Genomic DNA, 11,970 nt, shown 5'->3' on the forward strand with positions numbered 1-11,970 from the left:
CATGGGTAAGATCCTGCTCCCACTATTTGGCATGAGTCACAGTGCTGCTTTCTCCAGGCAAGAGCAAGCGTGTAAGATTAGCATCTTTGAAGGTGAGCACAGCTGAGTGCTGTACCTTTTCTTCAAACCACCTCCAGCTTAGCTGGCCATCTTTCTGTCACTGTATGACAATGTACCTCCATCCTGGTACACAGTGACCTTATTCATTCAACCCTGAGCAAAGGCTGCAGCCTGGGCTTTTTCCAGGGCTCTGTCAGAGGGCTAAACAAAGATGCAGAAGGCAAATACGAAACCTGCCTTCACTGGGTTGTAGGCTAGTTTTGATCCCCATTGTTGATGAATATCAAAAGCAGGGGGTGATTTTGCAAGGAGGGGGAAGCCGGTTATATAAAGCATAGCTGAGTGCTATGTGTGGGATGAGAGTCTCAAAATGAGAAAGAAATTGGGATGCATAAATCCCACTGATTTTTAGAGGAGATATATGCCTAGCTCTTTTCATTTTTTAACCAAATTTCCTCCTTGGGAGGATATGAGATGTATTTGGCATTCTCTCTTGAGCAGCAGAAAACTCAGGCTACATATGCAGTACGCAGAGGAAAAACTCCTTGTTAACTTTTCTTTTTTCTAGACAAGGGTTTCATCTCACTATGGACAGCAGTATCTTCACCCCATGTGAACACAGTGACTGGTGTGGCCCTTCCTCTCTCACCCATGGTCAGCAGCTCTGCAAGCATGACTGCGTATCTCCCTCAGGTTCACAGTAATCAGCCTCTCACTGGGCTTCAGACAGATGCTTCAGCAGAAAGTGTGACCACTAAATCCCAGCTCACATCCCATATATCTCCATATGCTGCCTAACACTAGCTTTGAGCGTCAAAGCCAGTCTCTGTTCCTACAGATTCACTAAAAATACTTTTGCAGGTACCAGCTCCGTGGTGTTGTAGACAGCAGCAGCCCCATACGCAGTATAAAAGCTCTGGAGAAAATTTTTGGTCCTATTAGCTTAGCTTCCTTATCTGAGCTGCTCAGAGACCACTAAGCACGGAAGACCCACATGGATCAATACTGATGTTTTCTTCGGTCCTGTGTATTCTCAACACAGCACAGGCACTCTGAATGCTAACCTCTGAAGTCACTTAGGTTTTACCCAGGGTCACTAAAACAAACAGCACCAAAGGCAGACAAACGATGCATAGGGTTTCCAATAGACGAGAGCGTGAGGTCATCCTGCGAGACCTCTTGCATATCACAAGGTATGGAGTTTCACACAGCTACCCCAGTACAGCACCCAATAAACAGCATTTGATCACCCATCTCGGTGCAATAGTCGGGATTCCTGTGCTTCTCAGCCCTTGATCCAGTGCAATAGGAGTTCATTACCAATGCCTCACAGATGGACCCCAGATGAGCAAGCATAACAGTGTGATTGTGAGGGGGAATGATGACATTTCAGCATGCATATTGCATCCGTGCCAATGAGCATGGGTAGGAAGGGAAAAGTTAAATTAGCCACGTGGGGTGGGGGAGGAAAGCCACATCAGAGGAGCAAGGTCTTACTGCAGAAAGAAATTATTTGCCCAAGAAAAGAGCAGAGGCTCCATTGCTTGAGTTTTCTGAGAGGAAATTAGATGAGACGTATAGACAAATACATCTGAAGGGCTCCTGCCTGATTGCAAAGTGGCTAGAGTAGATGGCCCCTTTTTGTTCATCGGTTGTTTTAAGAGTTTTACTGCTACTGTAGTTAAGCAGGTGAACATCTGTTGTCCACCTGACCCACCATAAAACCACAACTGTCAGGAGCAGGACACGCTGCGCTGTGATCAAGGGGCGAAGTTTGCTTATTGTGAAGCCTGAAGGCTTTCATTTGCATCTCTCCATCCTGTTAACAAGCCGTTGAGCACGCGTTAAGAACAGGCACACCAGAACCAAACAGCATGTGAGTCCCTGCCAAAACAACTGGCATCGATTCTCAGACGTATATGGGATAAATTATACTTTCTGTTATTATTAAGTAACTGCATTGAGTTCTCACTTAGGGGCGTGGATATGACACAGCTTTTGGTGGGTTTCTATGTAGTCCCAGTGACTGCCACTGATCTGCTGTGTAACTGTGGGCAAGGCACGTTGCTTCATTGCACTTAAGCTTTTTCATCCCTTAAATGGCAATAACAATGTTCCTCTTTCTTTGTAAAGAACTCTGAGCACCACAGGGAAAAAGCAATCCATTATTATAACTAAAGAACACTAATGCGGAGTAGCACTGCATGTTTCAGCTCTCCTCTAGTTAATGATTAGACATCAGTTGGGAGCTTCTCTACAGGATACAGGACAACCCTTTCAGTTGTAAACAATTAAGAAACCAGGACGTGATGTTGGTTACGACAGTGTGAGCCAGAGGAACTGTTCAAGGCTGACTCCACTTTAACAGGAAGCAGTAAGTAGATGGCTGTAGGTGACAATAAAAGGGGTAGTGTGACACTATCTAGTGATACGCATAATATGATGAAGCATGGCTCCACCACAGTGTTATTAGCACGTAATATTTATGTTGCAATGGTGCCAAAGAGTCTTGACCTAGGTAGGGCTTGCCGTGCTGGGCCTTGTACAAATGTGTAGCAAATGGCTATTGCTTCTCCAAAGAGCATCCCGTAGCAAAGAGGTGGTGAATTGGTGAAAGGAAAAAAAAAAGCAGAGTGGGGGCAGAGGATGCAAGGAGTAGGGTGTGCACAGTTCCTAGCATGCCCTGCAAGGAAACATGGCATAAAGAGAGAGCGTCCCGTGCCGCTCAGAGGGAGGCCAGGGAGGTCATGTCACCACTGGATAAAAGCCGGTGGCAGCTTCCGAGCTGTAACGACTTAGTGCTGAGTGCTGGATCGCTGAGGACTGAAGCACACAATGGAAAATAAAATTCCCTCACTGCTTCCAATCAGCAAGGAGCTTCAGTCGATTTCCTGACAACAGTCATGTTTAGTTAAAAGCATAAATCCGTGCACGTGAAGCAATCTTGGCTCTGGTAGGATGCAGTCTAGCAAGGACTCCTTCTCCCACTCACCAGGGCTTGCTAGGAGTGCTGGTGGGCAGCAGCTGCCCAGTATCCATTAGACCTGGGTGAGGTTTGTTCGCTGACGGCTCCTGAGGTCCCGCTCCCTGGGGATGGCTCCTGGCTGAGCCCCGCGCAGAGCCTTCCCTCTTCCCGTGTGGTTTTCAGGCAGATGCCAAAAGCTGAGGCAAAAGCTCATAACATGCCAATTACCCTGGCCTCAAAACCACAAATGATTGTATACAGCTGTTGGCAAATGAAACCTTGTTCCAAACGTTTAATACCTAATTGAATAAACTTGCGGAGCCCGGCTCTGGGTTTGCCTGTTCCCCTGCCCTCGTGTCATCTCTCCAGCCCACTACCTGACCCTGTGTGTTCCAGCGAGAGGGGAAGGAGGCTTGCCTTACGGTTTTCTGTCATTCATTAAAAAAAAAGTCTGCTGCAGCATAAGTTTCAGATCTATCAATTTTCTGTCAGAGCGTTAAGAGAGTTAATTATAAAGCCCTTTTCCTCTGTTTTCCCTGCACCAGATTTCTGCTAATGGACAAATAAACCAATTCATAGCGGCTTTTGGTTCTCCAGTAAAGATGCAACAAGCGCTTCATTTAGATGTGGTGAATGGTAATTATGTTTGATCGGAAAAGTGGGCAATTTTTCCTTTCTTCGTCAAATGCCTTGGATAAATTGTTTTTGTGACCTTATCTAGAATTCAAAGGTCTAGTCACCACGTAAAATTATAAGGCAATTCATGAAATACACTCCTGGATGAGACAGAGAGATCAAAAGTGACTTTGCCAACAATAACTTACACCACAGAGAAGGTCAAAAAAGGTTAGCATTGTCTTTTTTAGAATAACAATATCCTAAATTAAATGTACCATGTTTAATTTTAAAAAATCCTGAGATTATATGGTTTACTTCTAAAGAAAGAGTACCATTCTGAAACATGTGTAATGTTTCAAAGGTTATGAGAAACAGATGCTACTACCCCATCCTTTTTGAATGACATCTGAAGTTATATGTAATTTTCTCCAAATTGCCTTTTAACATGTGATTGCCTCAAACCCAACTAACTGAGCTGTGCTGTGTGATATGCAAATGGGAAGCCTACTGCTGCAATCAACATCTCCTGGGGAGGGAAATATTTCTGATCCAGCAAATCATTTTGACTCGTCAGTAATGAACTGTGCTGCAAGGAGATGTTGCTCTCTTCTTCAAAATCTGTGCAAAGTGAACAGCTTCTAGTCTGCTTTTTCTCTGCTTTAGGTTGCTAGTGTTACTAAAATAATTTTAAAGGATTTTCTGGCTTAGGGGAGCAAAAGAGGTTGTGTTAAATCTCCCAAAGGGAATTTATTTTTTCAGTGCTAGCCTGATCTCGCTGGTCCAGAGAGTCAGTATTCTGACAGAGAGTAGTTCAGATTGTAATCTAAATAATAGATCCCAAGAGAAGCTTCCACTCTTTAGTGAAGACATGAAGAGAAAAAAAAAGTACTGCATTTTATCGCCTTCTAAACTCACTTTCTGCTTCTCCAGTGGAATTGCTGCCTAACAGACAGCCCTGTTAACACTCTGTATAACTCTCCATTGGAAAGACATTAAACAGTTTGTACAAAACGTAAAAATGCACAATTCAAGTAGTGATGCTGATTCTTGGATTAATTGAAAAGAATTCATTATCCACACCAAAAAAAAAGGAGAAGTGCAATCCTCTTCCTTCAGTTCCTTTGCATACAGGATGCTGCAATGTCCAGGGGTTGCCCGGGTGTAGTGAGGGGCAGGATTTTGTCCTGGTGGGCTTCTGCTCTAATTCTAATGCAATGTGAGGAATTTGTCCAAAGACCCGCTCAGCGAGGCCCGTGGAGGCTCGATGTGCAGTGCATCAAGCCCCTGAACCCACCAAATCTCTCAGTAAACTGTAACTCGTTTGTTCCCCCATCTCCCCCTTGCGTGGGTGCCCGGGACGCAGCAGAGCGGGGTTCACTTGGTCACGCAGTCCCGTCGTGGCTCCTAACCTCGGCGTGCGCGGCACCTTGAAGGGGGCTATTGTCAGTGCAGGGAGGCAACCGGGGCTGCACAAAAGCCCTTTACACGGTCAGCTCAGGATGGAGACCAGCCGAGAGCCACAAATGCCCTCTGCCCACCGCCCCCGGGGTGGCCAGCCCCAGGTGCCGTGCAGAGCCCGGGCGCCCACAGGGACACGAAGAGAAGCCAGGCCTCTCCTCGCCAGCGTGGGGACTCGTGGAGGTGGCAGGTCAGGCTGGCTGCAGCTGGGTGTCTGCTAGGACAGGCACGAGAGGAGGCTGGGTTTGTGTGCAGGCGAGGAGATGGGCCTGAATACAACAGCAACGGTTGGGATGAAGTTAGTTAGGGAATGAAAAGGGATTAATGCTTGAGCTTCTGTTCTGGGCAGGCACATAAACCCACGGTTCTTAATGCCCCAGTTACTCCACCGATTTTAGTGGGACTGCTCACATGTTACAGAAATGCACGTCTTTAAGTACTTAGCCCGAATTAAGGGTTTAGCCTAGTGCCGTTGAAAAGGAAAGGGACTATGTGGAGCTCTACTGCTTTGGTAACTGCATAGGCAGGAGGGAGAGGTTGTACCTTGGAAGAGAAACAAGAACAGTCTGGGAAGGGCTCTTCATCCTGAAAAACTCTGGAGATCACAGAGAGAGTAAAATGGGGGATGTGGGCAAAAGCAGAGGGTGGGATGCAGAAGAGCAGGAGGAGAGGAAACAAAAAAGAGCACAGCTGCGGAAGCAGAGAGTGAAAAGACGATGGAAAGTTTGAAAGTGAAAGCTGAAGAAACACTCTGCAGTCTTTCCCTCTGGGGGTTACAGTCAGTGATGTGGGCTTTTTATAAGTTAGGATAACTCTTTTTTCCCTCTTGTTTATTCCCGCTTTTAAGATCTATACCATGTTTGCATTTCCCCCCCTCCTCTCCCTTTGCCATGGCTGTTCAAATCTAATTACCAGAGGTTCACTATATTCATTAGCTTCGTTCCCTCAAAACCCTGGGCTGCATGTCATCTGGATCTGATTATGTACGGTGCATTTCATTTTCCCAGCTATTCCCCTACCTGCTTTTAATCAGCATGAGATTTTTCATTTAAATGCCATTAGACTTTTGAATAAATACGTAAAGAACATTACAAATAAATATAAAAGCTTCGTGCAAGTCAGGCACAAGGAAGGCTATGCCCGAGACCACCCATTGCAGTGTCCTTCTCTGAGGAGGCTATACCAGATATGCCCAGAGGTGCTAATACAGCCTGCCCTGTTTTGTTAGAAGAGCACTTTGTTAAGCAGCAGACTTTTACTAGCCCCTTGAACACTCCTCTGAGGTTGTATATGAGGTATGTATGAAGCTCAACACTCGGCAACGCATTTGTGCCTTTCATTTCTGTGTGAGTTCAGTAACATTTCCACAAGTGATTTGCCTTGTGGCTTGCAAGGCGGCTAACCAGCAGACACGCTCACCTGATGGTGTCTGTCAGCTCGTGGCCTTCAGCGCCTTTCCACGCAAGTGAGGATTTATTATGCATAGAGAGGAGATCTAATTAACAGAAATAATTGAGCTATACTCTTTGTAGTGAAGTTAAGCATTGTTACATGGCTAATTCTCCTTCCATGACTTGTTCGGCTCTGCTTGCCTCGGTAAGGTTAAGTATTAGCCGAGTTCTCCACAGAGTGAAGGTTTCACGGTAGGAGTCTAATGGGCCAGAAATACAAATAAAACACATATAACCTTTGGGATGGGTTCAAAAGAGGATTCAGCATCTTTGAGCGAGATTCCTCAGACACAGGTTTGATGAAATCTCTGTGGTTGTACTTCCTGACCCTTTAAAGAAGCAGCTCACTGTTTTAGTCAGGTTTTATTCTCATGAAATCTTCTCCTTCACCTGTTTGTTCTAGTACTTTGGTTTCCCCAGTATCTGTAAAGCCTAGTCTTATTTTTCTTAACCCTTTCCAATATTTTTTTTTGCTCTACCCATCCTTTTGTCTTTTGCAGAGTGCCTGATACCTTCAGTTGCTCCTCTGAACAATTACAGTACGCAGTTCCTTTGCCATTAGACCCCAGTTTGAGGCTACTATCTCTTAGCTTAATTTGGACTTCTGCTCTGATTCACCCTGAAGTTGACTTTACCTCCCTCTTTTCCCTGAGTAGGATATCTAGCCTTCCATGCCTAACGTCCTCATGGAGGAACCCCCCCCTAGATTTGGCTACTCTTTCTATTTGTACTGCAGCAGAGCTGAGAGAAGGCACATGTTTGAGTGAGCAGTTAAGCAAGCTTGCCTGCTTATTATATTGACACACACACCACCATGCTTGGCAATTCCCTAGAAAGATGTTGCTTACCAGACAGAGCTTGTAGCTCTTTCCTTTCCCATGCAGCACTGAGGCTATGCCTATATTTAGAGGTAGATCTAAGTTTAGAGCTCATTTGGGGCACTCATCTGTAAATATGCTAAAGTGAACCTAATTAATAGCAGGAAAAAAAAATCCAAAAAGTGCATTTTAAGCAACTCTTACAGAGTATTTTCAGAAAAAAAAAGGTTACATCTCTGCTAATATGGGTTTAAACACCACTTCTGTGGCATTACACTCACTGGATCAAGAAACAGCAACGCACAATCATCTGAGTTACGTATCCAGTGACATTGCTTTGAGTATCAGTTTATTTCAGTGACTTATTTTTGAATATTAGTTTGGTTTAGTTGCTCAAATTATTTAGCAAGTGGTCTCAGGTAGCAAATTGATTTTTAAGAGATGGCAATCTGTTTAAGGACAATTTATGATGTAAGATGAATGAAGCATAAACATGAAGAATGAATTACATGATTTTCTTGCTTGGCCTGTTAGCTCTCATCCATGTGCACTTTCACTCTCCAACCCCTTTGTGGGGTTGTGCCCTCCCAGAACCATATATTAGTTTAGATAGGCCAAATTCAAGAAACCTGTGGTCAATATTACAAACTCTCCTATTGTGTTGAAACTTTTAGTCCTTTCCTCCCTCTGGATCATTCGATCAAGAATAGTTTCACTTTTTTTGATTTATTATCTATCCCTTCCATGTCATAAAGTGGTCCTATCTGGAACAAAAGAATGATTTTGGCTTAGGATTGAGGAACACCATACCCAGCAGATGTCTAGGTAATTAAAGTCCCCATGAGCACAGTATCCTGAGCTCCTGAGCTCCTGTATAAATGGTTCAGGAATGTTTCCTTCTTCCTTTTTTCGAGATCAGTAACAGATGCCCTCAGCAGTGATCCTTTCGTCTTTCGTGTCATGACTCCTTACCCAAAGCATCTGTGTGCTGGCTTCCTGGCAGTCAAACTCTGTCTCTGTTGGCAGCTGTTTTTCACAGGTAGGAAGCTTCATTGAGAAATGCATAGCCATTATCCACTGACTTTTACAGATGGATTGATTCCTCAGGAAGAGGATGGGGGAAGTCAGATCAATGGCACAATAGTATTTATTCCTGGCTTGCAAGTAGGCTAGGTATCTCTCAGAGTCTCTTTCTTTTTTTGCGGGGGAGGGGAGCAAAATGTGAGCAAAGTTGGGTTCTACTTAAGAAAATTCAATCCAGTATGTGTTTAAATGCTTGCTGAATCAGGAACGAGGCAGACAGTTTGCAAAATCCATTATGAGGCTTATAAGCAAAGAGAACAGACCCCTCAAGTATCTGTATTTGCTGCTGCTTTGTAAAAATGAAACAAATTTGGTAGGAAGTAAATGATTATAAGTCTCCAGTCAATGAAATACTCACCAGCCAGGTGTTCAGCAATCTTCCATCATCACAAAGTCCATGCGTTTAAATGTAAAATTGCTTCAGCTGAATGTCACCTTCACTTCTCCTACTTGATTTGTGTCCAGTTCCTCCACATTTCACTATTTCCTCCTTGCAACTGATCTGTCATGGTAGAACCTCACCTAGGTCTGAATCCTGACTTTCTGACAGAAAACTCAGGTTCAGATCCAAATCCAGACCCAAACTGGGGTAACTCATGTATATCCTCAGTGCTTGACATCAAAGCAGAAAGATAATGACTGTCCTTGACCCTACCATGACCCAACGCAGGAGCATGAGTGTCAACAGTCACTGGCCATCCAGGCCTGCTTTTAATCTCCATTACACTGACATAGATTGGGAAACAGCCCATGGAGTCAGTGAAAGCCAGGTCCACACGATTTAGTGAAATATCTTTGATTTTGCCACAAGTAAATGACTGAGGAGAAAATTCAGCCCACTATTTTCAGAGGGTTAAGTGATACATGAGAAGGTGGTCTTCTTCAAGTTAAGCTCCCCAGGTCTGGGCTACCTCGTCCCTGCACTACTCTCTAGTAATGATGGGACCAAGTCCTGCAAGGAAAGAAGAAAGCCACAAAATGAAAGCGCTCACCTCCGCAGAAATTCATGCAGCAAGGCGGAAGCCAAAACAGAGGGGTTTACTGTGCCATGGGTTGGTACAGCCCACGAGTGAAAATGGAGGGGGAGGAGTTACTGACTGTGAGTAGAGAATTACAGAGGTCTTTCCAGTCCCGGGGAGTGACCATGGGGGTCAGACCTGGAAGTGAGGAGTTTGGACCCAGGTTCCTTGGACTATCACCTCTGGTTGTATAGATTCAGGATGAATTAGCAAGGGTTTTTTGTGGAGTAAAGGCAGCAAAACACTTTGCAAGGAAAGCTGAAACTGAAGCTGAAGCCTCTTCTATAATTCAAAGCAAGGTTTTCAAGGCACAGATATGTGTGTGTGTGCTCATGAAGACTCGCTGCAGTAAAGAGGAAAATGGGAGAATGCTTTTCCTTGCTTTAATGAAGCTAATGGCCCTTCACTCTCCATGGAGCGCTGGAGGATGCGACCATTACCTTTTTATTTGCAATTTGTATGCACCTTGCTGCACTTGCTTTTTTTATAGTAGCAATCTCAGTGCAATATCTAGGATGGGAGGAAAAGCAGCATGTAGAGAGAGGGTCCCCATGGTGGGAAATGATGAACTGGCTGGCCCGTCTGCCAAGCTACCCCCTGCTAAGCTGCAGAAGTCACGTGCCATGGTCAGGTAGCTTGGGCACAGGATGAGTGTTAGTAATGTCCACTTTGATGGAGCACTGCATGAGGTGAACCCTCAGTCCCTTTTAGAAGTGCCCTTGCAGCCAAAGGCTGAGCAGCTTATCTCGGTGGTAGTGCAAGGAGCACCCCTTTTATCTGAACTCTTCTTTTAGAGAAGCTGTAGCAGATGGCACGGAGGGGAAGGAAAACAAAATGTAGGGAAAAAAGGAGGCAGCACATCCTGTTCCACATGAAGCCTTCCTGCAAGGAAGGAAAACTATAAAAGCAGCATAAGTATATGACATTTCAGCGTGTGCAAAAAACATATGGCTCTGGCTAATATAACCGAGCCTTTGCAATGAGTGACAAGACATTATTATCAAGGTACCCTGTGTGTATGTACATATATGTGTGTGTGGGATGGGAGAGAGTGTCAAACAAAAGTCTGTCTCCTCAGGCACTGGCAGGTTTTCTTTTCTTTTCTTTGGTGGTAAATCTCAACACAAAGGCCACACTTCTGACTGATCCACTTTTAGAACTCAGTAACAGCTGCAGGATAGCTTAATTGAGGACTGGGGGTCGTGCAGCAAGAAGAGCTCCCTGTTGTTTTTGGAAGAAAGAAAAAGCTCTTCCAAGTTGTGGTGTGAGAAGGCTACGTTCAGTCCAGACCCGACTGGGGAACTCCAGCCCTTATTAAAATCAGCCACAGGGAGGATTTCTGTTTGCCTTGATGTCTCTTGTTAGGAGGGTTGTTGATGACGGTAATAGCTGGAAAATCAATTACCGCCAATATAGCAGTAGGGAAACACAGAGAAACTGCTCCGAATGCAGTGCCGAAAGCAGCCCTCGGGTTCAAGACAGCAGGGCAGGAGGGATGAGCCCACTGGTGAGACACAGGGGTGGGATGTGGGAGATCTGAGTCCTCGTCCCAGCTGTACCACAGGTTCCCAGTGGGAGCCTGTCTGCCAGCAGCCACCGATTTCCCTTTCTGTGACCCCGGGCAAATCACACCTGCCCACCTGGCAAGGGTAATTCATCAGCATCTGGAGGACACCCTGAGATGCTTAATTAAAAGGCAGTACTGAAGTTTGGGGCCAGACAATGGTTGACTTTTTCCAGCAGCCAAAATGAAAATCAAAACACAGAGAAGATCCTACTGATCCCAGAAAAATAACTTTTTCTTGGTGGATCAAAAAAAGTGAAAAAAAAAATTGTATTTTGCTTGAACAAAATATTTCATGTTTGGTCTCTGGCCATAAAAAAACAGGAAAACAAAAGGCACCCCATGCCCTCTTTTGAGCCAAGAGCCTGACCTTCTGACAGGGTGAGGACTTACTCCGCGTGGCTTGCTCACAGACATCTGGAAGTAAGATAGAGACGGGAACAGAATGAAATTTTCCTGGGTCTTAGGTCTCTCTGCCAAAAGGCTTGCCAGGCATCATCTCCTGATTTTCCTCTGGTGTTCTCTTGAAGCGTCTTACGTATCTCCCTGTCTGAGCTAGAGCTATTTATAGCACAGCAGCAGGCAGGGAGGAGAATATAGCTAAGGCTACAGATTCACTGGCATGTGTCACTAAACCAGTGTCCCGTGGCTCTTGCGGGGACAGGGTGGCCACATGCAAAAAACCTTAATTTTGTACAATATATCTTGACTCTTTCCTCCCTAAAACAGCCTCATCAATTTTAATGTTAAATGAATAAATAATAACAAGACACTTAAGGTGTTAATGGAGCATTAATTATTGCTGAGGTTTCCGTGGAAGGGCATGTGACATCCATGTGAATATCGAATTACTTTCTTTATGACTAGCATAATTTCAGAGAATATTAAATGAAGAAAAAAGTGATGGGGCTTTTAGCAGTAATTGTTAGCAATT

Source organism: Gymnogyps californianus, chromosome 3 (assembly GCF_018139145.2).
Source record: "Gymnogyps californianus isolate 813 chromosome 3, ASM1813914v2, whole genome shotgun sequence".
Lineage (NCBI taxonomy): Eukaryota > Metazoa > Chordata > Aves > Accipitriformes > Cathartidae > Gymnogyps > Gymnogyps californianus.